The 23804-nt window shown below is 37.4% G+C and overlaps 1 protein-coding gene across 1 annotated transcript in view; it reads left to right on the top strand.

Annotated features, from left to right (window-relative positions):
- immp2l (inner mitochondrial membrane peptidase subunit 2) overlaps window positions 1–23804 on the top strand; it is a 312405-nt gene that overhangs the window by 217396 nt on the left and 71205 nt on the right. The gene's annotated exons all lie outside the window — the stretch shown is intronic.

Genomic DNA, 23804 nt, shown 5'->3' with positions numbered 1-23804 from the left:
ATCATTTGAATCAGGTGTGCTGGAAGAGGGATCCATCTAAAACATGCAGGATAGTAGCTCTCCAGAACCAGGATCGGACAGCCCTGATTTACAGGCATTAAACCCAGAATGACAAAAAGGAACTCTTCTTTTTAAAATCTGTTTTAATTTTAGATGATTTATAGCTGGGTAACCATGTTGTGCATGTCAAAAAAAGTCCTATTCTGATAAAATGCTTTGGATCATGTAAACAGGTCTTATCCATCATGTCACTGAGGTTGATGAAAATTATTAACTCATAGTCTCACCTGTCTGAACTAATACTGTTCATGTTCATTACAGCTGCTCTACCAACTCTACCAACCCATTAATTTACAAAACAGCACCACATTGTTTTTCAATTTACAGTTTTATTTTCTAAAAACAATAGAAATGCATCATTTCTACAATCAAATCTGGTTTTGTTCACATACTCTTCCTGTAAGAACTACAGCTATATTTAATTCAATTGTTGACACAAAAATCTTTTCAAATAAACAACTTTGCATTGTATTGTCACTTACAGTTTTTTTATGTTGCAGTTTTACAACTTTTTGGTGTTAATTCTACAGTCATTTTTTACAGTGTTGTGAATAACTGCTAGCAGAGCCTCAAAGCTAAACCTGGGAATGTAAAGCAATTTGGCATTTGTCTGGAACATTACTGCCATATACTGCATGGGCCTTTTAATCAACACTCAGTAGTTTGTAGTCCTTTGAAATCGACTGAGCATATTCCACAGAGGAGCAGAGAAACTGCTGATTGTGTTTTTAATCCTTGAAAATTGAATTTTAATGTTATCAAAACCGTTGATATGTTGTTGTTTTTTTTTATTTTTATTTTTTATAGCGTGTGTTGATGAGAAGGTAAAACGATGCTGCCAAACTGCTACGTTTACAGCTTCATGGACTTTAAGGATGCTGTTTCCCTCTCTGACAGCTCCACTAGCTCAGTGCTGAGATGAATCACCCTCTTCCTGACTTTGTATAGGTTTAAATTAGCTTTTTCTAAAACCTCAGAGCATAGTTTTAAACATTTATTGACAACAGCAGCCTGGACCTACTTGGTGTGCTGTGGGGTTTTTCTGCGAGTAGATACATCCGATGATGAATTTGGGTCGTTTTCACCCCAGGATGGTGACTGTTACATTCCAGCTCGATGTCCGCTGAATGTTTTCTCATCAGGTTGTCAGCATTAAGGTGAGATTGATGGATCTATTTTCGCTTTGCATCGGCTCTTTGGGAAGACTATCAGTCCGGAGTGAGAGCTGTCTCCTACTACAGTACACGCTACTCAATAGGGGGGGGAGGAAATAACGGTTCAGCCTCCAAAAGTACACCTTGGAGCAGATGAACTCAGGCAAGTCATTATGTCATCGATTCCTGGAGCACTTAACCAGCAGGCAGAATTCACTACAGTCCAGACTCTCCCATTGATCACATGGGCCTGTAGTTACATAAGGTGACCAATCGAACAGCGTGCACATGGTGTCCGAGGTGAACTCTGGATCTGTCACGGCCGATGTTCAGACCCTCACTGCCATTTCCTTCATGAACATTCATCTGTTCCAATAGCGCTGGGCACAAGGCCAGCAGATCCTAATGATTTCATTTGTCAGAATCGCTGTCCACAATCTGAATCACATTTATTCTCACCTCTTAAAATATTGACTCGTAACACCAAACTATAACAAGATTCCTTAGGGTTTCTGGGGGGCTTCGGCTATGCTGTGATGGCTTGTTTTTTGTTTTTTTTTTTTGAGGTAAAAAGTCTGAATTTGTACTTTGCATCATTCATCACAAATATTGCAACGTTAAGACAAAAGCTAGAAAAAAATCTGAAACACATTGTTCATTGGAGGCCCACTGTCCAAAGAATATTCAGAAATACTAATACAGAAGAATATTGCTGTGGTGTTTACTGTCATGATGTCAATGAATTCCCACTTTTTTTAAGGCTTCCTCTCTGGATGATGTAGGTTCAAATGGAAGCAACCCACGTGTTTTGTGCTATAGACAACATTCACCCACACCATCTGAAAAGCAGTGGATTTTTTCTGCCTCTTCATCATGTTGCACTTGGTTAAAAATATCAACTCAGTATATATCAAGCCAGTCAATATGTAAATGTGTGGGGGTGGCTGCGGCCGTGGCTCAGGAGGTAGAGCGGGTCGTCCAATAAAACAGGGTTGGTGGTTCGAACCCTGTGTTAGTCATGTGCTGTTTTGTCCTTGGGCAAGACACGTCACCCTCCTTGCCTCCAGTGCTGCTACTCACACTGGTGTATGACTGCGTAAGAATGTTCAGTGGTCGGAGGGGCTGAAGCCTCAAATTGGCAGCTACGCCACCAGAGTGTGAATGTGTGAGGGAATGAATGATGGATCCACTGTACATGCTTTGAGTATACGTTAATAGAAAAGCGCTATATAACTCTAATTCATTATTATTATGTTTATGTTGTTTATGTTTATGCATTTGGCAGACGCTTTTTTCCAAAGCGACATACAGGGGAACACCAATCAAATCACTCAATCAATCAAATTTTATTTATATAGCGCCAGATCGCAACAAAAAAGTTATCTCATGACACTTTATATATATAGAGTTGGTCAAAACCAGACCAAGGTTATTATCGTTAATGAAAACTAACGAAATGACGAAAACTAGAATTGTAAAAACATTTTCGTTAACTGAAATAAATAAAAACTATAATTAAAAGAAAAAAACGATAACTAAGTGAAACTGTATTGTGTGTTTACAAAACTAACTAAAACATATAAAAATTATGGATAAAATTCCCTTAGTTTTTGTCTTTGTCAATCTATGAAATTGATTTATTTCTCTCAAGCAATTTTAGCTGCTGGCACCATATAATATTTAACGGTCCGTCACTTCTTGTCTCTTGTGGTTTAGAGTCAGTTTTTTGTCCCCACTCTACCTGGAAACATGGAAACTAAAGTTGGAAGAAAGCAGCAGAGTCCTGTCTGGGATTTATTTGAATTCGACAACGAAGAAGATAAAAGATATAAAAAACTAAAACTACACTAAAACTAAGCATTTAGAAAATAACAAAAACTAATAAAAACTAGCAAACCTGCTCTAAAAACTAATTAAAACGAACTGAATTTAAGACAAAAAAAGTCAAAACTAAATAAAACTAAAGTATAATGAAAAATCCAAAACTATTATAACCTTGAACCAGACTCTAAGCCAATTTACAGAAGCCCAACAGATTATTATTATTATTATTATTATTATTATTATTATTATTATCATTATTATTACCTCCACCAAGTGAAGCAGCGGCGGTTATGTTTTCATCAGGGTTTGTCTGTCAGTCTGTCTGTTTGTTTGTTTGTTTGTGTGTCTGTTAGCAAGGTAACTCAAAAAGTTATGGACGAATTTGAATGAAATTTTCAGGAAATGTCAATAGTGACACAAGGAAAAAATGATTAAATTTGGGTGGTGATTGAGGGGGACGAGGGGGCAGATTTTGATGAAATTTTCGAGAAATGTTGATTCTGGCACAAGGAAAAAATTATTAAATTTTGAAGGTGTTGGGAGGGGGGGGTACTGATCTGCCTTGGTGGAGGTCTGCGCTCTGGAAGTACTTTCCTAGTTCTTTTATTATTATTATTACCTTCGCCAAGGAGGTTATGTTTTCATTGGGGTTTGTTTGTTTGTCTGTTTGTTTGTTTGTTTGTCTGTTAGCAAGATAACTCAAAATGTTATGGACAGATTGTGATTAAACTTTCAGGAAATGTTGATACTGGCACAAGGAGCAAATGATTAAATTTTGGTGGTGATGGGGGGGGGGGCTGATCTGCCTTGGCAGAGGTCTGTGCTCTCTGAGAGCTTTTCTAGTTATTTATTAAAAGAGAGAGTAGGGCCATTACTTGGTGAAATTGGAGAATAAATGAGATACAAACAGTGCCTTTTTGGGAAGATGATATTTTATATTATTTTTTTGTAATTGAATCACAATGGATGTACTGTATGAGGTGAAAATTTATAGTGACACAAGTGCGTGTGTTGTGTCAGATGAATGTGCTGTGTGGATTCTGTTGCAGGACATAGTTTATGTGAGGTCGTATTGGTCTTCTTGTTAACGCCGTTGGCCTTGGTGACGTGTGCAAAGCATGTGTTACCCAGTTCACTGACTGTGGCTTAGATCCATGAACTCACCCATTGACACCCACTGGTTGTTGAGGTGCTATTTTCACTGTTGTAACTTTCTGGACTGAGAGATGACAAAAGGTAGAGCTGGAGAGACACAAGAAGTGATTAGATAGAGCTTAACCCACAGGTGTCAAATGTACGGCTTGCAGACCAAAACTGGCCTGGTAACAGGTCCAGTTCGGCCTGTGGGATCAATTTGGGAAATACAACAATTCCACTGAAGATACACTTATTTTAGTTCAGGTTCCACCAGGTTGGACCAGTAAAATACTATTATGATAACCTCGTTAATTTCATTATTTAATTTAATAACCAAATTTTTCTCTGAATTTGCCATATAAAAAAACTTAAATTAAATGAACATGTTTACATTTACAAACTATTCTTTCCCAAAAAATGTGAATTACCTGAACAAATATGAACAACCTGAAATGTAGAAGTGCGATTTTAACAATATCCCACCTGTTACTAAATGTTTTGTGTATTTGTAGATTAACTGTGATCTGTAAGTTGTAATGCGCATGTGTAAATGATAAACTGAGACATAATATTGTTAAAATTGCACTTATTGTTCTTAATAAATTTCAGTTTGTTTATGTTATTCACATTTTTAAAGGATAGTTTGTGGATGTAAACATTTTTCTAAATGTTATTTCACTTTTTTCACTCATACACAAAAGTTTGGAGTTGACATTGATATATTATTATGTTAATATTTTACTGGTCCGGCTCACTTAAGATTATATCGGGCTGAATGTGTCCCCTGAATTAAAACATGTTTGACACCCCTGACTTAAGCCAAAAAGACAAACATCCACTGTCGACCAAAAGCATCTACTGATCTAAAATGTTTAATACCTGTTGATCCACTAATCCTATCAATACATGTGAATAATTGGTGTAAAATACAGTTTGTCATTTTTTCACGGTCTTCAGATATGACCCATTTGGACATTCAGAAGCTCCGTAGTGAACGTGGAAATACTGTCATCTTCCACAGCATTGATTCACGAGTAAAACCCATGGAGTTGGATCAATGACAATGGATGGACACACTTGGTTTATGTTCAGTTAATGATATGTTTTACTGAAAAATTCACTTTTTCTGTGCTTTTGACATAATAATCCTCAAATATAATCCCAGCATCATGATTAAAATACGTGATCAGTGAATTAAATATAGGAAAATACCTGATTTTCGCTGAAAAAATGCAAATTTAAGAAGATTATATTCCAATAACTGGTGAGAAATCACTTGAGAAAGGTTAAATAGAAAGAAAAAATAATGTGGGAACTGGCACAGATGTAGCAGTGGATCTTTATGGGTCTAAGTGTCCTGTGAAAGGCCTGAAATGAACACATGTAGTGGTTGGACACATTGGGTTTATGTTTAGTTACCTCCGCCAAGGAGGTTATGTTTTTGCCAGGGTTTGTTTGTTTGTTTGTCTGTCTGTTTGTTTGTTTGTTTGTCTGTCCGTTAGTGTGCAACATAACTCAAAAAGTTATGGACAGATTTGGATGAAATTTTCAGGGTTTGTTGGAAATGGGATAAGGAAGAAATGATTAAATTTTGGTGGTGATCGGGGGTGGGGGGGCCCACGGGGGGGGCCACTGATCGTTAGTGTGCAACATAACTCAAAAAGTTATGGACAGATTTGGATGAAATTTTCAGGGTTTGTTGGAAATGGGATAAGGAAGAAATGATTACATTTTGGTGGTGATCGGGGGTGGGGGGGGCCACTGATCAGCCTTGGCGGAGGTCTGCGCTCTCCGAGTGCTTCTAGTTAATGATATATTTTGCTAAGAAAGTCACTTTTTCTTCAGTTTTCTCTGTTTCTGATAAAATAACCTTTGAATTTACGTTTAATGGACATCTACATGATGAGTGTATTAAATATAGAAAAATACCTTATTTTCTCTTAAAAATGCAAAATAAATGAGGTAATTTACAATAAATGGTGATAAATCACTTAAGAAAGGGGAAATATAGAGAAAAAAATGATTTGGGAACTGCCACAAAAGTAGCACTGGGTCTTTATGGGTTAAGCTCATAAAGACTCAGTGAAACTGTATACTTAATGAAACACTGTTATAACTAAATCCCTCAACAATCTTAATGTAACTCATTGCCCATAAACTGTCTGTCAGGGAAAATTACATTTTAGTGAAAAAGAGAAACTGCAAAAATCAGATTCCCCAGTGCAAGCACAAAGTTAAAGCTTATGTTCACCTTAAACGCTTATTAACTGAGCAATAATTTACATAAGGATCACTTCTTAAATGGTCCAAATACAACAAATGAGGCCTGAATGGGCACATTTCCACTGAGGAACTTCTGGTAAATAAACGGGGAGGGGGACTTTACAAAACATCCCCCCACTGCTTGTTTAGATGCTTTCTGATGACATAATATCCTGTTTTCAGTACATCCAATCAGCATAGAGTAAACTTTAAGCCCCACACAGGAGTTTTTCATAGCAGGGACTTGTTTGTCACACAATAGGCAGCACAGAGCAAATAAAATGCCTTTCCTCTATATTTAAGTTGGCATTTTATGTACCCCAGGCTTTACATTTTCCAATAGTGGTAAAGTTTACTTTCCATTTCAGTTCATTCCAATTTTCTTCCTAGAGGGTATTGAATACATGTACTTAAACTGCAGCTCATGCAAACTGTTTTTACAGCTTTAAATCTCTCAAACTTTGCTTTTCAAACCATCAGTAGGTGTAGAAGTTCAGTCTGAATCTGTTTCATGCTCAGAACCTGCCTCAGGTCAGTCAGTGGTTTCAGTCCTGCTTTCTCAGGTGTAATATCCAAGTTTCTGTTTGCGTTCAGTGAAATGACGAGCCAGCTGAGGCTTCTGGGTTATACAGAACGAGACAGGCAAATAGCTGCTTTTTCTGGGTTTTCTGAGGATTTTTATCAATAAGGGATGGATGTTGCCTCCAGTTTGTTACAAATATCAGAAGTGCTCATTTCCCTGGCTGTTTTCTCTCTAGAGGTCTTTCTCATATCAGCTTCCTCCCGCTGAGGCTGCAGGACGATTCCTTGCCTCAGAGATGCTGTCTTCTGCCGTCTATGCTTGAACAAATAACCTACTTTTAGCTCATGTACATATTCAAGTATAAATGGAACAAGTTTCTAGAAAACGTTTGCTTTTGAATTCTATGAATATTTAACCACTCTCTTATCCAAAAGAGATAATTTAATGAGATATGTATTGATAATTATCCTGTTTATTTATCAAAGTATTCATCTTTAAGATGTTCATCAAAGGGCTTAAACTACCAGTCACTGGTGAATTCAGGCCTTATTTTGGTGGTATTTTAAGCTGAAGAGGTGTGTTATTACAGAAATAAAGAATCAAACAAAGCATCATTTACTGTCCTAATAGTTTCAGACATTCACAATTGCAGAGTGTGGAGTTCCAATGGGTAAAATTTAAGGAGGATTTACAAGGATCTAACCACAGAAATGGGATATGACATCCATAATTATACTAAATACTTAATGAATGAATGAAAATAAGAACTGCTGTCATTTCATTTCCTTAAGTCCCTTTTACACAGCGCTTCTGTTATGAGAATATTTTGCCTTTATTCTGGAATGACGTCTGTGTAAACGAAATGGTGAGATCATTTGGTCCCACCTTTACTGCGGCTTTGTAACGCCACTGGAGGTAGTAACACCTCTTGTTCAGCAACCAAGGTGTGACGTTTTGATGACGGCGACCCCCATACCAGAGGGACAGCAGGCACATATGAAGGCACTTGCATGGCTTTGTGCCACTGGTGCCACGGCTACATGCCAGGGTGCTGTGGCTTTGTGCCAGGGGTGCCACTGCAGCTTTGTGCCAGGGGTGCCACAGCTACATACCAGGGTGCTGTGGCTTCGTGCCAGGGGTGCCACCACGGCTTTATGCCAGGGTGCTGCAGCTTTGTGCCAGGGGTGCCACCGCGGTTTTGTGGCAGGGGTGCCACAGCTACATCCCAGGGTGCCGCAGAATCCATGCCAGTGCCTTCATATACGCCCACTGTCTCTCCTGCATCAGGGGGATTTAAAAATAAGCGTGGGTTGTGTACACTAAACAAACATATCAACGCGACCAGGAAGGTGTCGAATTGGGGAGACGCCGAGGCCAGCGAGCTGTTATCACTTCAGGCGTAGGACTCTATCCATGCTAACATTTGTGGAATTGTGAAAGATGGGCCGACACATAAATGATACGTCACACTGTACGCTGCGCTGCATCACCACCCCTTTGATTCCGGAACACAGGTCTGCTGTGTAAAAGTCCAGCCTGTCTCACCTCTGTTACTCCTTTGGTTTGGCCGTGGAAATCAGTCATCAGTGGAAAAAAGGTGGGATCACCATCTCACCCTTTTTCTGGGATCTCTGTGTAAAAGTGGCTTTAGACAGAAGGGATATATGCAGTATATCTACAGGGCTCCCCTGTTTGGAATCCTCCATGTTCTACTGGCATGTTCCTCTGTAGCTCAACAAACTTCCTCCTTCCTAAGGTTCCATGATCCTACGTGTGAATCAGAATTAACATCCCCTTAATAAGATGCCCAAAATCAAATGGCAGCTTTAACAACTGTCTTACAGCCAGTGCAGGTGAACATGTATTCAGTTTGTTACAATCTGCAGCCTTAGTGCTAAATGTCATTAGTTAAATATTACACACCTTTAAGGCTGTTAATGTCTGCCAATACAGGTTGAAAGGAAAGGAACTCATTTTCAGCCAGCAAATACTTTTTAATGTGTTTTTTACCCTAATAAATTATAAGATCAGTAACCATCAGAATCACTTATAAAATGATTAATTGTCTGAGGAGTCCTTTAATTCAATCACCCTATCACATAATGTTAGAAAAAGTGAAAAAAAACATTCTAGATTACCTCCCTTCTGTGAGTCTCCTCCAAAATTCAATGGGTTTGTCCTTGAACCGTGTCCAAACAAATTCACACTAACGAAAAAGTCAAACATAATTTGAATACCACATTCCAAAAACTCCAAACTTAAATTGCAAAATGTGAAATTACAATAAAAATGAGATCAACTGACTGAATTATTCTTTAAACCTTTGGGTATTTTTGGTTATTTTTCCTTCACTCACACAGAACCTTAATAATGAATGAAACCTTTCATGGGTTTCATTAATAATGCTCAAGAGGTATGGTTAAAAAAAAAAATCCGACAAAGCATTTGAACCTGGTTTAAATATTTCTAAAGGAAAATCTAAAATCATCAAGCAGTTCATTCTGTTTGCCTTGGCTGGATTTTCCCTTTAGGACACCGAGGCTAAAAACTGCTATTGGTCCTGCTTAACTTTGCACATAAGGCTATTTGGATCCTCAGTCTTCTGTTGTTTGGTTGGAGATTCCCAGTATAAACTAAAAAAACTGAGCGGCTCCACTGAGGAATAATTTAGAGTGAAGTGCACTCCTCTGAGCTTGAGTGCCGTCAGTTTGGAGGCTGCAGTGGAAATGCTGCCAGTCAGTCTGCTGAAAATTGAGTCAGATCAGTGCTTTTAAAAGGCTTTCATGTCCAGACACATGTTTACCATCCTGCATCGCTGAAGCACACATGGCTCAATACACTCTTAAAAGCTCTACTTGAGACCAAAAATACATCCATAAAATAAACTATTACTCTCAGAGGGACCCTTCAGACAACTCTAAGCTTTAGTTTGGCCATGAGATTTTTTTAAAACAATGTTTTATATGTTTCTGTGTTTTATTGGATAGCAACAGAGGATATAGAGGAATGGCAAATGAAAATGAAGGTGATGTTGGTAGGTCACCGCACGCTGCTCGCTGACCTACCAGCACACCTATTTGTACCCTTTCTTGCTTTCTTAATGATATGAAAGACAAACTGAGGTTGAAGCTATAAAATGGAGTTGTTTGTCTCAGTAATGGCTCCAGTTGTTCGGTAGAAGGCTGCTGTGCACGCCGATGACATTTGGCCGAACAGTAATGAGCAGAGCTAACGGAGCAGCTCCGTTCAGCAGGACAGCGCCGCTCACAACAACCCGGTCTTAATTTTCCTCTAATCTTCCTCCCTCACCTTGGCTCCCCGCTCTAATCACCGCACGAGGAGGAAGCCAGCGTTTAAATGAAGCAGCTTACGGGGTGATTAGGAAAAGGTAAATTATTCATTACAGAATGTGTAATCATAGAGCAGCCTTTGGTGGAGGATGAGGGATTTCACAAGCCGGTCTCATGGAGTGCAACCACACCTCTCTTTGCCTCCCCCCGTTGATGTCAACCATGAGGTACCTCAGACTGGTGGCACAAAGAGGGCGGGGAACAGAGGCAAATCCATAGGTAACGAAGCACCGTCAATGAAGGAAAGACAAACAGAGGCCTTTACATGGGAGAATTTTGCATGCTTTTTTCATGCACATAAATTTTTCAACAAAAATTCCTGTCAGTAAACCCTTTCACATCAACAGCGATGTTTGAATAAGTGAGTGAAATAAAAGTCAGCCTTAAATTTTCACTTAAAATGATTCAATTAACTAGAGTCATAGTGTCGTAACCATAACTCCATGTTTAATATTGTAACCTTGGAGCTGCTACAACTCAGAAGGTAAAGCAGGTCTTCCAGTGTTGGTAGTTCACAGTGTTGGTGATGATAGTCATAATTCAAACAGTAATAATTCAAACAGTAAGTTTGGTAGTTTACGTTTTGTATATTGACAGGAATCTGTATGACATTTTAAGTCGTTTCAAGTAACGTGCGTTTATACTGAAGATTTGGAAGAGCGATGTTTTATCGTGTCATTATTTTGTAATTTTAGTGTGTTATAATTACAAGAATAAAATTGTTTTACTTGTAACTAGAGATTACACTGGTCAACAACAAATTTATTTTTTAAGTTTTTTGAGCTGATTTAGGATAATTTTGGTGTGCTGAATCCAAAAATCACATTAATTTTGCTCAATCAGGTCAACTTTCTGAACTATGCTACATATTGGCTTTTTAACATTTTTGCTTACATTTATGGGCATTTTCACATCATATGATACAAAATTCTTTCATATTTCTTGCAATAAACAAGTTCTGAAGATTTTACTTTTGCCAATTTATGATTAATGTTTTTTTTTAATATTACAGGTGAATGAAATGGCTTCGACTAGAAGATCTGGCAAAAATAAGCCTGACGTAATCTGCTACAGTTTGTAACACTTAATAAATACATCCTGTTAGAAAATGATTTTTTTTCTCTTAAAACTTATTTTGGGTGAGAACTATGTAAAAAATCAACTGATAAAGTCACAAAAATGTAATCAATTTTGTGAGAAGATCAAATTTTTCAAAATCAAATTAGTAAAAAAACCTGACCTGATTGAGAAAAACAGATGTCATTTTTGGATTTAGCGGTGCAAAATGGTCCTAATTCAGTTGAAAAAACCTAGACAACTTGCAAAAAACATTTTTTTGTAACCCAGTGTTATAGACCGTTTCAAGATGTCTAACATGTTGCAATTGCCAAGAGATATATTCCTACAATACCTATGTCAATTTATGATAAAACGAACTGAAAGAGTAGCAGAAAATATTGAACTTTTGAATACCCTAATATCTAAACATTTACGCATCAAAACATTGTAATTCATGTAATTCTAGCATGAATATGCAATATATACTGCGTTCTATCAGGAATATGTAACATATCACCAGAATAGTTGTCAGAGAAATATATTTCTTAAAAGTTTATTTGCTGCTATGAAATTTTTTGCGAAAAGGTTAACTTTAAGACATGCTGTCCTTATATCATATGTCATTTTTATTGTGATACAGATACAAAAACAAAATGATTATATTTGGAAACTAGAGATTCTAGACTTTTTTCTGATGTATAACATGCTGCAGTTGCCATGGGATAAATGGCTACAATACCTATGTCAATTTGTGGCAAAAACGAACCACAAGAGCAGTGGAAAATATCGCGCTTTGGAGTACCCGAAAACATGACATCAGAAAGTACACTGGGAATGAGCTGCTTTAGTGTTACCACTCAATTTCTCATTTAGGACATCACAAAGGTTAAAAAAAATCAGGTGACATTTTGTTGTGTGTGTGGGGGTGCATGGTAGGCTATCCTGCCTCCCGGACTACTAGTGAACTAGCCTTTTTTAAAGTCGCTTTCTAGTTCTTCAACAGTGTTGTGTAAGTTACGTCCAAACTGTAATACATTACAGATTACTTGTCACTGTTATTTAAAAGTAATTCCTTACCTTACAATATTACTGTCTTACAATTGTAATGTTATATGACTCCTGTATTACTTTTGAGTTACATACCCCCCCCCCAATACAAGAGATAGGAGAGCCTTGGGATGCCTAAATTTGCGCCCCAAACTGCATGTGGATGGATAGCTCAGTAATGCTGCCTTCCAAAGTGCTGGGAGGTGTGAAGTTTGTGACATCCAATTAGGTAAAATGCATTTGAACGTGTGTCAAAGCCGGAGGTCCTAGTTGCAAAGTGGGGCCAGATCGAAGTACCCCGACCTCACTGTGAACTGCAGTGTGACATCAACACAACAATGGCGGTACCTTGTGTGCAAGTTTGCAATGAAAAAAAATACTTTACAGTTTATAATTAGCTCATCCGTCATTTCACCTCTCCCATCTCGTTTGCGTATATGAGAACACTGTACTGTTGACAGTCAAAATGCCTCTTCAGTCAGAAAGAAAAGAGGAGTTTAGATCTGCAGTCCTCCATATTTGTTGTTTATGCTCAACATGGATTGTCTGGAATGCTTTGAGGTGGGATGTAGTTAAGTCCAGGTGGGATATATCTGACCTCCCAGTACTTTGGAACGCACCATAAGTAATGCTACAGTCTACGATGTTTAAATCCCAGCCACGGTTATAATAGTTTTAGATTTTTCATTATAGATTTGTTTCATTTAGTTTTGACTTTTTTTCTCTTAATTCAGTTAGTTTTGATTCGTTTTTAGAGCAGGTTTGCTTGTTTTTATTGGTCTTCATTTTTTTTTTCTAAATGCTTAGTTTTAGTTTAGTTTTAGTATTAATTTTAGTTTTGTCATATCTTTTATCTTCTTCGCTGTCATATTCAAATAAATCCCAGACAGGACTCTGCTGCTTTCTCCCAACTTTAGTCTCTATGTTTCCAGGTAGAGTGGGGATGAGAAGACGACTGTAAACGACAAGTGACGAGAAGTGACAGACCGTTAAGTACCATATGGTGCCGCTAGCTAAAATTGTTAGAACAAAATAAATCGCTTTCGTATCAATCCGACATTGACAAAGATGAAAACAAAGGGAATTTTACCCATCATTTTTATGTTTTAGTTAGTTTTGTAAGCACACAATACAGTTTCAGTTATTTATTGTTTTTTTCTTTTAATTATAGTTTTTATTGATTTCAATTAACGAAAATGCTTTTTCAATTCTAGTTTTCATCATTTCGTTAGTTTTCGTTAATGATAATAACCTTGATCCCAGCAGGAATGCTTGCATTGCATTTTTGATTCCGTATGGTTTCATGGTCTAACTGTTTTTTGGAGTTTTTTTTTTTTATTTGAGCAATTAAATTATGGGCTAAAAGTGTTTTGTAATACAAGCGCTACTGAACATGTACTGAGTAAAATATTACTGAAAACTGATTAGTAATGCCTTACACTACAGCACTTAAGCAAAAAATAATCTGTTGCTGTAGTGCATTACTTTTGTAACAGTACTCCCTACACTGTTCTTCAACCACATTGGTGTTTGTATATTGATTCAGATTGCCACATTTGTTTTACGTGCTTTTTGCTGTTTATTGTGTCATATACTGTATTGTACCATAAAAGGAAAGTATTTCTTTTCCATTACTTCTCTTCTATATCTGAAGCCCAGTCTCTTGGTGCCTGGAGATCCTTTTAACAGGTCTCCTTTGGCGGTCTCATTTCCTCTTTCCTCCGGGGCTCCATGTCAAAGCTTGTCTGGTGATGTTTGACACTGATTTTCCTAGTGCGTGGTCAATCCATTTCCATCTTCTTCTTCTAGTTTAGCTGCTGGTCATTGCGTCTTTGTCCATTAGATTGTTATTGCTGATCTTGTCTGGCTGCTGGATATTAAGAATTCTTCTTAGGCACTTGTTGATAGATGCTTTCCCATGTTATTGGTTATGGTCTTTGTGTTACTCCAGGTCTGCCAGTGCTGATTTTTTAACATTGCAGTTGAGGGTTTTGTTCATAGCTGTGTCTCTCTACAGCAGGGGTGTCGAGCTCATTTTAGTTCAGGGGCCACAGACAGCCCAATATGACCTCAATCAGGCCGGACCAGTAAAATAAGAGAAAAAATAACGTATTAATACTGACAATATCCCCCCAAAATTTCTCTGTTTTAGTGCAAAAAAGTAAAATTAAATTATGAAAATGTCAAAATGTCTACATTTACAAACACTCCTTTTACACAAAATAATGAATAACCTGAACCTGAAATTTCTTAAGAAAAATACATGCAATTTTAACAATATGATGCCTCAACCTATCATTTATACACTACCAGTTGAACGTTTGGACTCACCTTCTCATTTAAATGGCATGAGATGGACCACAGATGGCCAAAAAGTGCCCAGCATCACTGGGAACTCCTTTAAGACTGTTGGAAAACATTTCAGGTGACTTCCTCATGAAGCTCATCGAGAGAATGCCAAGAATGTGCAAAGCAGTAGTAAAAGCAAAATGTGGCTCTTTTGAAGAATGTAAAATATAAAACATGCTTTGAGTTATGTCATACTTTTTTTAAACTACATAATACCATATGTCAGGGGTCTCAAACATGCGGCCCGGGGGCGAAATGTGGCCCACCAAAGGTTCCAATCTGGCTCGTGGGATGTTTTTGTGAAGTCAAAAATTCCAGTCTTGAATTGAATCAAGAAAAAAAGAAAAAAATTAGCTTGAATTAAGGAAAAATGTTGAATTAAGGGGAAAAAAATCTTCAATTAAGTAAAAAAAAATCTTGAATTAAGCAAAAAATAAAAAATAAATAAATTTAGCAAAAAATCTTGAATTAAGCAAAAAAAAAAAAATCTTGAATTAACAACTTCAATTTTTTTCTTTCTTTTAGTGCAAAAAATAACATTAAATTATGAAAATATTTACATTTACAAACTATCCTGTAACAATAAAACATGAATAACATGAACAAATATGAACAACCTGAAATGTCTAAAGAAAATTTAGCACAATTTTAACTATTTTTGCCTGTTCCTCATTGTTTAGTGTCTTTGTAGATCCGATCCATAATGCACATGTAAAAATGATAAGTTGAGACAGAATATTGTTAAAATTGCACTTATTTTTCTCAAGAAACTTCAGTTTTTTCAGGTTATTTACATCTTTTTGTTTGGATAGTTTATAACAGTAAGTATTTTCATAATTAAAGTTTTTTTTTTTTTCTTTACACTAAAACAAAGACAAAAATTTTGAGTTGTAATAATTTATAGGTTATTATGTTATTATTTGTACTGGTCTGGCCCACTGGAGATCAAATTGGGCTGAATGTGGCCCCTGAAAGAAAATGAGTTTGTGACCCCTGCCGTATGTGTTCAATCACAGTTTTGATGCCTTCAGTGAGAATCTACAATGTAAGTAGTCATGAAAATAAAGAATAACCAGGTCCAAACTTTTGACTGGTGGTGTACATGTGCATTAAGAGCACAAAACATTTAGTAACAGGCATAATATTGTTAAAATTTTGCAGTTTGAGATTTAGATTTGTCATTATTTATAGGGAAAAATTATTTATATGTGTGAAAATAAGTTTGACACCCTTGACTGTTTTTATCTTCAGTGTAAATTTTGCACTTTGCAAGTTGATCCCACAGGGCCAAAGTACGATCCGTGGCAGGCCGGTTTTGGCCTCATGTTTGAAACCCGTGCTCTACCATGTGAGTGCTGCCATTGAGGTGTATATTCTGGTAATAGTAATTTCTGCACAGTAAATTTGCCAGTGTAAAAAATGCAGTGTCAAAGTATTTTAATTCTTTCGGAGTTATTCCAACAATGGACAGAGTAAAGTTTAACAAGATAGCTTTCAGGGTTGGTGAAAATAATTGGAGTTTACAGAGGTTTTACACTGTCAGTGTCATATATTCAGTGTTAAAGTAAATTGACTCTCAAAGTTAATTCAACACCGATAAGAGCAAGATACCTTTCAGTGTTAAAAAATAATGACTCTGAAAAGCCCCGCCCACCTACCTCCATGCTCAAACTGAGTAAGAAGTTGGACTCTGGCATCGCCATCTTCCTCGCATCGAAAAATTGCGTTTGTAAGTTTGTGTAAATAAACTGTTGCTTTTGTTATTTCATCCAAGCAGATTCTATGTGCAAGAATATAGTTACGTCGTCATCGTCAATGTTGGGTACGTGTTTTCAAATACCGAATTTCAAATGGAAAATGTGATATCAGGTCGGTGGCTTTCATTTTATGTTTACTTTTAATTGCGATATTTCATTTTTACTTACAATAAATTGGGTACAGAAATAATTGTATCTTTTTTTCACCCCTGCAGAAACTGGGACTATAGTACATCACATGTAACACCGGTAGGAGGCAGTTAGAAATCAACACTCTTTGGAGTAATTTATTTATCAACATGTAGTGTTAAGTACTGGAAAAGTTATTTCTTAACATTTAACTCTTCAGTGTTGAATGTGAATAATACTATGGGTGTTACTTCTCACATAGTGTAAAACTTGATTGACACTAATTAGTGTAGTGTAGTGTAAAATATTAACTCTTACTAGAGTAAAGTTGACTCTGGAAATGTAACTCTATGTTCAGTGTAAATTTTACACTTTGTAGATAGGGACCATATGTTCACTGAGGTAGTGTTAAAATTAACTCTTTAAGTGTTATACAGGGTGGGGAAGCAAAATTTACAATATTTTGAGGCAGGGATTGAAAGACAGTGTATGACCAATTAGTTTATTGAAAGTCATGAGAATTTATTCGCCACAAGAAAATTGACATAATAGAAAATGTTTTTATTCTATGTGTCCTCCTTCTTTCTCAATAACTGCCTTCACACGCTTCCTGAAACTTGGGCAAGTGTTCCTCAAATATTCGGGTGACAACTTCTCCCATTCTTCTTTAATAGTATCTTCCAGACTTTCTCGTAATAGTTTTGCTCATAGTCATTCTCTTCTTTCCATTATAAACAGTCTTTATGGACACTCCAACTATTTTTGAAATCTCCTTTGGTGTGACGAGTGCATTCAGCAAATCACACACTCTTTGACGTTTGCTTTCCTGATTACTCATATGGGCAAAAGTTTCTGAAAAGGTATGGATAATAGTGTTAGGTATGATTATGACATCAATATATGTTTGGTTTCAAAACAATTGACGTAGTGCCTGCTGAGAAAAAACAACTAAATGTTCATTGTAAATTTTGCTTCCCCACTCTGTATAAACACTGGCGATTTTACTGTGTGGAGGACAGAATTGTTCAAGCGATAACTGGAAGATCTGGGATGTGTGAAAGATCAAGGTCAGAAATGGGAACGCTGTAACACTTCATAACCAAAAGTGCCCTTGAGCAAAGCACTGAGTTCCAGCTGCTTCGTGTTGAATCTCAGGCTCTATCTAGTAGCCTCTGGTGTTACTGAGTGTATCATAGGAATGTGAAACACAATGTCCTGACTCAGTAATTCTGGAGAAAGATTAAAAAAGTAGCAGCCGGAACAGAGCTGAGGAGAACAAAAAAATAAGTCAGAGGAAGCCATTAATCAGCCTGAATGGTTTCTGCTTCTCTACTGGAAATAACCTTGTCTTGTAAGTGACTGGTATCTGCTTCAGTTTATCAGCAGAGGTTAAGTGCACACTCACCATCTGTGACTCACCATCATGAAACAATAATAAAATCTCATAAAGCTTTGTGCCCCAAGATCACCCAAAGTCAGGCTTGTTGTTTTAGCCTAATGGGCCGGTGAGCGGGAGAATAATTACTTAAAGCCCAGGAGGTTCTGCATGAGGAAAGCTAGATAAATGTGAGGCTTTTCTAGTTTTACTTACCCTGAGCAACAAGCCGCAGGCCTGGCCTAAATACCAAATGTTTGTAATGGGATAATAATTCATAAGAAAAAGAGTCCTACTCTCTCGTCGAGTTTATTTTACCCGCTAACGCGTAGCAGAGAAATGGGACGTTTTAAAAGTGGAAGCATCGTAATGAGAGGTATTAGTTCACTTCAGCTTAGATCGTTAGCCTGTTTTCATGGATTATGAGCAGAAAATGAAAAGGCAGAAGAGTGGTGCGTAAACACTGGTAATGTAATCATATATAATGACTACAGATACGATCCTGCTGGGACTAAATGTGCAGTCAGAGCTCATTAAGCTCAGCTGGGTTTGGTTTTTGGTGATTTTATTTTATTTCCAACGTTTCTTGCGGTACTTGTTATTCGGTCCTTGATGAGTCTCTGATGTTTTCTACTTAACATCAATTCAAATCACAAACCGGCCTTTCCTCGGGCTGCTTTACCAACACCACCTTTATTTTATCCATCAGACATACCGTAGAATCTCCGTAGAGCTTCTGCAGAATAATTCGGAGGACGCTAGGGTTCTTCTGATTGAGTATCCAAAGCTGCTGTAGCTCTTCTCATAAGGCTGTTGGAGGAGGAGTAAAGCTTATCTGACACCTCAGGGCATGAATCCAGCTGCTGCAAAAAGCCTATTTGAGTCAGCTCATTAATTCCCAACTTTAAAGGCAGACTGATATGTAGAAAATAATATTCGCGTATGTGTTAAACTTGCTGGCTACTTTTCACAGTACATGGAAATTGTTTCAAATTATACCATTTTTAATGCACACAATTGGTTTTGTGCACAGCATGCAGTACTGTGCTAGTAAAAGACTGATATAAATAAACTTAAAAGCACAAGTACATGAAAAGTGGAGAATTGGCAGGGCAAGACTTTTTCGCTGTCAAGTAAAAAAAAAAATAATAATAATAATTTCATAATTTTTTGTGGGAAATAGGTTTGAAAACAAATGATGGTAGGGTAGACAAAGAACTTAAAAGGACTTAATAAAAGTAATGAAGGAGAAGAACGTAAGAGAAAAATAAAATACACAAGGGAGACAAAATGAAGGAAAAAGAAACCAGAGGAAGACTGAAAGTGAGAAATCATTAGAGACTGACAGTGCCTACAAAAATCATCCATCTTGTCTATCATTGTTCTTTTCTTTTTTTTTTAGATGGTTAATTTCTTTCTAAATGTTGCTAATGTCAAAAATTTATCAGAAAATACAGGTACATGATTTCAGTATCCTTAATTATTACTGTTTTATTTTGTACATAAGTACCAGTTATTCATATTATTTTATGCTTTTAGTTTTATCAATCAATCTTTATTTATATAGCACTTTTCATACATTAAGCATGTAGCACAAAGTGTTTTACATATTAGTTTAAAAATCAGTACCACCCCCCACCCCCCCACTCACACACCCACACACACACGCACACACACAAGCACACACATACTTAAAAAGACTAACTGAGCACGAGAGGACCAGAAAGTAAAAGTAAACGTAAAAGAGGAGGCGCTGTCTCAGGGAGCCATCTGCACCAGGAGGCAGCCACCGACCCCAGCAACCAGGCACCAGCGACACAGCGCTGCATCCCAACCAGTGGGAGAGGGCCAACTGCCACCGCATCGCGGCAGCAGGGACCCCCACCCACCAGAAAGGAGCAGACCCCAGTGAAAGAAGGCGCCACAGCCGCCCCCCGGCACAGAGGGCTCCCTCTGATGAAACACTGGAGAATATAAATAAGAAACATTAAAAAGATATAAAAGAATTGATTAAAAGAATCTAAATGTAAAACATATATATAAATATAAATATTAAACATTAAAATGATAAAACAGAAGCATTGGTTAACAGAATCTTAAGACATATATATAAAAATATAACTATAAAACCTAAGAGTGGATAAAACAGAGGCATTAGTTAAAAGCCAAATTAAAGAGGTGGGTCTTGAGTCTGGTTTTAAAAATTTCTACATTCTCTGCGGCCCTGAGGTTCCCTGGCAGGATGTTCCATAGGCGACTTGTACAAGTTGTTTTTCCGGATTAAGAGCCATTTAGAGCGGAAGGCCAAGAAATAATTGTGCGGTGCAAGGAAAAGAGTTTTTCACTTCACCAATAAAGTCTTTCACTTGTCTGTACAACAAATAACTGTATACTTGAAAATAACATGTAATAGAAAAGAACATATAAATAAATGAGCTATTTTCAGTGTCTACTAATCTATTTATTTTCTTATATAAATTTGAGCAGAAGTAGGCTAATTCAGTCCGTCTGCAGTTATCATCAATCAGCTGCACAGTAGCAGCTTATTTATCATGCTCAGTATTAACAAGCAGACAGGTTTCTGTGAGGAAAATCATCTGTAAGTTAATCATGCCAGCAGCAAAATGACGCCCACCTCTGATTGGCTGCCTCTGAAGGACGCTGAAATTCAACAAAAACACCCACAATCTAAATTACCTTCATAAATAGTGTCTCATTTACTGGTTGTGATGAATGGACGTGTAGTGGGGATATTGCCCAGCTTCAGGAAAGTGGTAAATTCTGCAAAATTAATAACTTTTTAATCTTGGCATTTATTTGATTGCCCACAGTTACAGGAGACTTGAAATACTGGGAAATAAAAAGAGGGGATGATGTGTGGAAAAGGCTTCTGGTCCATATTAAAATCAGCTATATACTGAACCATGAATACACTACTGGAAAATGATTTACCATACAGTACCACTCAATACTTTTAGAATGATTCTATTCTAAAGGAGAGGCCTACACATTCCAGGGTTTTTATGCTTACTCTTTATTCGTTTTTTTTTTTTCTTCTTGCCATTATTATTGCAGTGTACTTCGGCAGTGCAGTATTATTCAAATAATCCACCAGTGTTCGTTTTTAGAGTCTGTTCTAATATGTAAGAGACCGTAAGTGAATAAGAAAAGTTGGAATTGTTTGCATCAACTTTCAACGCCCAATTCACTTCTATAGTAAATGGTTCATCCATTCCTGTACCTTGGTAATTTTGACTCACCTACATTTGTTCATTTCAGGCCTTTCACAGGACACTTAAACCCATAAAGACCCAGTGCTACTTTTGTGGCAGTTCCCAAATTATTTTTTCTTTCTATTTAACTTTTCTCAAGTGATTTATCACCATTTATTGTAATATTATCCTCTGTATTTTTCAGTTTTTCAGCGAAAATCTGGTATTTTCCTATATTTGATTCACTGATCATGTACTTTAATCATCATGCTGGGATTACATTTGAGGGTTATTACATCACAAACAGAGAAAACTGAAGAAAAAGTGAATTTTTCAGTAAAACATATCATTAACAGAACATAAACCAAGTGTCTCCATCCACTGTCATTGATCCAACTCCATGGGTTTTACTGGTAAATCAATGTTGCAGAAGATAATGGTGTTTCCACATTCACTACGGAGCTTCTGAACATCCAAATGGGTCATATCTAATGACCATGAAAAGATGACAAACTGCATTTTACCCTAATTATTTACATGTATTGATAACGTTAGTGGATAACAGATATTAAACAGTTTACATCAGTACAGTTTTGGTCACCGGTGTATATTTGGGTCTTTATGGGTTATGAAAAAAATGGAGAAACACAGGTCTTTTAAAACATTTGACCAGTGGAGAATCTGAAGAGCAAAATATTTATTGCATATACTATAATAACATAATGGAATGAATGGTTCAGCTAAATGTCATTTTTAACCACATTACGACCAATAATAATCAGGTGGTTTTAAAACTTTTCACAAACATTTATGGTATCTAGGAGGGTGAATAGTAAAACATCTGCTGATCGCTCCAAACTGACTTCTCGTGTCAGTTAATTTCCAAGGCCTTCAGCTATAATTTTTATTATAGCGTGCACACACACTAAACTAAGATGCTGAACATGATAAATGGTACACCATCATTGGGAGCATGCTGATGTGACATCTAGATCTATAGATCCAGGCCTTTCACTTTCCCCTCAACGCATCTCATCTAATTGCAAATTATGAGGAAATTTATTGATTTTCAGTTATGCTCTCCAGATGATGAACCATTTTGAATATAACAACGCTTTACTTACTACTAATAAGCATATTAATTGAGCCAACTTGTCACGTCAATACTCAAGGGTTTAATGAACTTTAAAGTCATGAGTGGCATTTTGTAGTGTTAGTCTTGCTGGCTTTTGTGGAGTCCTGACGAGGCAGTTTGGAGTCCTGGTTTCTGGATCACTGGGGATCGTGGATTTAATTTAGCTTGCCAGTTGGTGTGGATGCTGCATGGAAAACTATTCCTATTTGAAGCATTCCCCCTGGATCTGCCACAACACATTGTGTGTGCATTCTTAGTAGCGAGCAATTACTCACATGGAGGGGCCTTTTTTTGGTTTTTGGTTGTTGGTTGCATTGGCACATATTTTTATTTTATGACAGAGTTTAAAATGACTAAGATACTTCTATTTTTGTTTCATTTTACTGTGGGGATTACACATTTGACATATTGTTCACTCCTCTTAGAGGGGATAAACACAGTTGAACCTAACAGCGCAGGTGAGGAAGCAAACAAAAATGAAAAGCCTCTAAAATGACCTGTCATCTCCTCTGTAAATCCTTCCTTTTTCACACAGCTGCACTCCGAAATATCCAGGAAAGGCTACACTTTGCGGTGCAATATTGAACCTCCAGACTCTCTAATAAACCCAGGCCTGGTTATCTTGTACAGAGGAGTGCAGAGCATCAGTAACATCAGCTCTGTGAGGCGTCAGGCACTGCTGTCCTCTGTCCTGTTTGGGGCTGAAACTACTTTGTCCTGGTTTTGTGGTCCATTTGTCTCCTTCCTCCCCTCACGGCTCAATGTGAGGCATTTAACAAACGAGCCCAATAGTTGCTGAGCTGTTCCTGCGATGGCGGTGGTGTCTCTCCAGGGTCGCACAGGGAAGGGGATAGCTTGGGCGCCGAGTTCTTGCTGACCTATTCACTACCTGCATCTAATGGGTCATATTTTAGCTCCTGTGGCGGTGACAAATGGCTGCGCTCTAAAAGCCCTGTCCAAGGTGCTGAAACTCGGTTGATCTATGACTGAGTCTCGCTGATAAATGCCTCCCATCAGTTTGCGCGTGACGCCGATTCATCACCTTACTGAGGTTTGTGTGAGGAATCCATATTGGATTTTTAATGAAAGAGAATATAATGCAATTCAACGTCAATGGTTTTGCCAATGTCCCTGCACTTACACACACAAACACTCTCATTAAGGTGCATAACCCAAAGTATACACCCCCCTAAAAACAAATTATGTTTCACACTTTTCATGCTGTTTGAGATTACTTTGCATTTTCCTAGCAGTGCTACAGCACCTATATTGAAGGGTAGCTCCAGTAGCCGTATTTGTCTACAGCAGATCTCACACTCCTGCTGCTGTACAGTTCCAACGAAATACAAAGATTTGTAGTGTCATCCATGTGAATTTGTATTTTCCATTTTGTGTTTGCCACTGGTGGGTTTTTGTGCCTGTAAAATACAC

The sequence above is a fragment of the Sphaeramia orbicularis genome, chromosome 6 (genome assembly GCF_902148855.1).
Source record: "Sphaeramia orbicularis chromosome 6, fSphaOr1.1, whole genome shotgun sequence".
Taxonomy (NCBI): domain Eukaryota; kingdom Metazoa; phylum Chordata; class Actinopteri; order Kurtiformes; family Apogonidae; genus Sphaeramia; species Sphaeramia orbicularis.
Note: the sequence above shows the minus strand (reverse complement) of the source record. Positions and strands in the feature narration are given on the sequence as shown.